This window comes from Triticum dicoccoides, chromosome 4B, assembly GCF_002162155.2.
Source record: "Triticum dicoccoides isolate Atlit2015 ecotype Zavitan chromosome 4B, WEW_v2.0, whole genome shotgun sequence".
Taxonomy (NCBI): domain Eukaryota; kingdom Viridiplantae; phylum Streptophyta; class Magnoliopsida; order Poales; family Poaceae; genus Triticum; species Triticum dicoccoides.
Genome location: NC_041387.1, coordinates 398,377,684 through 398,380,693, shown reverse-complemented (window position 1 = coordinate 398,380,693; position 3,010 = coordinate 398,377,684). Strand labels below are relative to the sequence as shown.

Sequence of the window (3,010 nt, the reverse complement as noted above, 5' to 3'; positions counted from 1 at the left end):
GCTAAGTATACGAATCAGAAGAACGGATTAACCAGCTGTACATGAACTATGGAGTACAACTGGTGTCAATTGATTATGTGCCATAGTTTGCCGTTTCAACTATAAACAGTTTAGTTTTGAAATGATTTTCGAATCTCCAGCACTCCATACAAACTTAGCTCGTATTAGAATAAGGCTCCATTTGGCATTGGGTGGATTATGATTTCATTTGATTGAGCCGCTTTATCATATGTTCAAAGAATCTATGAGCTCAAATTTATGAAGACCGCCATTGGATCACATGCCTTTATCTAATTTTAATATGATTTGCCAATCAAGGTAGTAGACTTTTGACAGATTCTTACTTCACAGCACCACTACAAATATGCAAAGCACAGCACAACAACAGCAAACTGAGCCTGTGAAACTGGGAATGGAAAACTAAATTTCTATTGTTTGTTCCATACTTCCACGCCTAGAGATGACAAAACAAACCAAATGAACATCTCTTTTGCAAGGATTGCGTGATAAAATGCAGAAACGAAAACAAGGTAACCTAGTTTATGCTACAGGCTCCAAGTGGGCAAGATGTGCGCAAGGAACTAAAGACACAGAAGACCGTACTCAGTTACTGACGTGATTTAACTTCTTCCTGATTCCTGAATGTAATTTCTGCTTTACTAAATACTCCCTCTATTACTAAACAGTAAAACTGAGCTACCTACGACCTCCTACAGCGATTTGGCGTTCTTAACCGTCGGATACCTCTTAAGAACGGTCCAGATCTCTTTGGTCCATCCCACCACTCACGTTTTCACCGCGTCACCCGCTCGGCCCACCATAACCGGGCCGCTGCTCCGCAGGTTGACCTGCATGCTCTCTCCTTAATCGGGCTGACCTGAGAACTGCAGATAGCCCCAGAACATCAGAACATAGTAAACGAGGCCTGCCACGTGCTCTCTCTCGATCCATCGATATGTCCCGATGCTGCGCGTGCTCATCCTCTGGCGGCGGCGGAATAATGGCGAGGCAGTCCAGCCATCTGGGAGGTGTGTTACTCCACGTTTGCTTGCTTTCTCTTGGTTACTCTATATATGGGTTATGATTCTCCTTCCCTGCCCCCGTAGCCATTTCTTGTTGCATATAGGTTGGCTCTCCTTTGTTTCCTCGGCCTGGTAGCAGCTTACCCCTAATGTAATTTTAGTACTGTTATTGTTTGCAGAAACTATTGGAAATTGCTGGAGGCAAACTAGCTGGATGGGTTCGGGGTGGCGATGGAGGCACCGCGTTCCTTCTTGTCGCTTTTGCTCTTTCGAGTGGAGCGGACAGCGGACGCGGGTAAATACCAGGATCGAGTCCCACCCTCTCTCCATCTGATTGTTCCTTGGTATTTCATGTTCAGTTTTTATTGATGGAACAGTGAGTTCGGTTTTAGTCCCTATGTGAGAAGATCCTTCCGAGGAAGGCCAAGAATTCTAATTGTTCCTTCTTATTTCATGTTCAGTTTTTATTGATGGAACAGCGAGTTCGGTTTTAGTCCCTATGTGAGAAGATCCTTCCGAGGAAGGCCAAGAATCGCTACAGAAATTATGAATAATACAATTCTACATAGCTATAATTATTATCTTGGATTCGTAGAAAGCACACGTGTTTTTGTTTTTCAATCTCATGTTACCTTGAATTTGTCGAAGTGAGGATTATATTTGATTCTGGTTGCATGAGATTTGTGTCTAATTTAGACCATCTTGGTATTTTTATTGTGTGATTCAAGTGTTGATCAAGCGAGTTAAGGATTTAGTTTTTTGATAACCATGCCAATGGTAGATGTGTGCCATGCTATGAGGAATAACATCTTTGTCTTATCAATCAGATTCTCACAAATGAAAAGTTCACTTGCAGAGTGCTCTATGTTTACAGTTCTGAGTTAAGGATTTAGTTTTTTCATGACCATGCTAATGGTAGATTTATGGCATAATATTAGGAATAACATCTTGTTTTATCCATCAAACTCTGACAAATGAAATGTTCAGTTGCAGAGTGCTCCTTGTTTACAGTTGTGAGTAAAACAAGTTCTGTGTTTCATATTATAATTTATTTTTTCAGATTTTGGTGTATTATTCACGAAAAAATTATGGGCACAATTTATTACAGCAAGTATTTTTCTTTTCTTTTCTGTAGAGTCCATATTCACTATTAATTCCTGAAAGTCAATGTACATATTGCTGAGCCCATTGCTCCTGAATGTGTTACATGGTACGCTGAGTGCGGGGTGAGTGCCTATGTTTTATCAATCTTGTTTTCCATTTTCAAGATTTAGGAATTAGTTGGTTAAGAAGCTCATCTTTCCCCGCAAAAAAAGCTCATCTTAACAGCAGTGTATTAACACTGCTTGATCTATGCTTCTTCTTTTTTAGCTTTCAAGACCTAGATTCTCTCTTCGGCAAGTATTGCAGGCAATTGTTGAAGCCGGAGACGTTTTTTGCTAGTTTGGTAATTGTAAGGCAGGCAGTTAAGTATGTTTTGTGATTTTATGAGATGTCTGTAATTTTTAGCTGAACAAGTAGCCCAAGATTAAAAATCTGAATCTAATCTTACTTTACTCCTCCGGATGACATGAAATTGGTAAAGATATATCTCCCTTCCTAGAAGGATTAATTTGACAAGGCCCATGTTGACGATCTATACACCATCTCCATGCACCCCAGGATGACTCCGAAAAATAGTCCATCGGTTGTGAGGTTCTTACTTCTCAAATCATGATCACTACAACATAAATAAATCCATAGCATGGCATTTGGATTTAGCTTTTTCTGTGTGTAACTGATGCATCGTGAGCGACGTGAGGTTTAAAGTGGCGCTCGGCGTAAATGCACAATAGGCCCACCCCCCTCCCCCCTCCCCTCTCTCCTCCTCCCACCCCCCCGCGGCGTGCCCGCGCGCGCCGGGGGGAACCGCTCCTGTTGCGCCTCGGTCACTCCTTCCTCCCCTTCCCCCCGCCGTTGCCGGTGAGCTCCGTCGGGCAAAGCCCGGT

At 42.3% G+C, this 3,010-nt stretch overlaps 1 protein-coding gene across 1 annotated transcript in view; it reads right to left on the bottom strand.

Moving 5' to 3' along the window:
- LOC119296316 overlaps positions 1-3,010 on the bottom strand; it is a 19,514-nt gene that overhangs the window by 5,131 nt on the left and 11,373 nt on the right. The gene's annotated exons all lie outside the window — the stretch shown is intronic.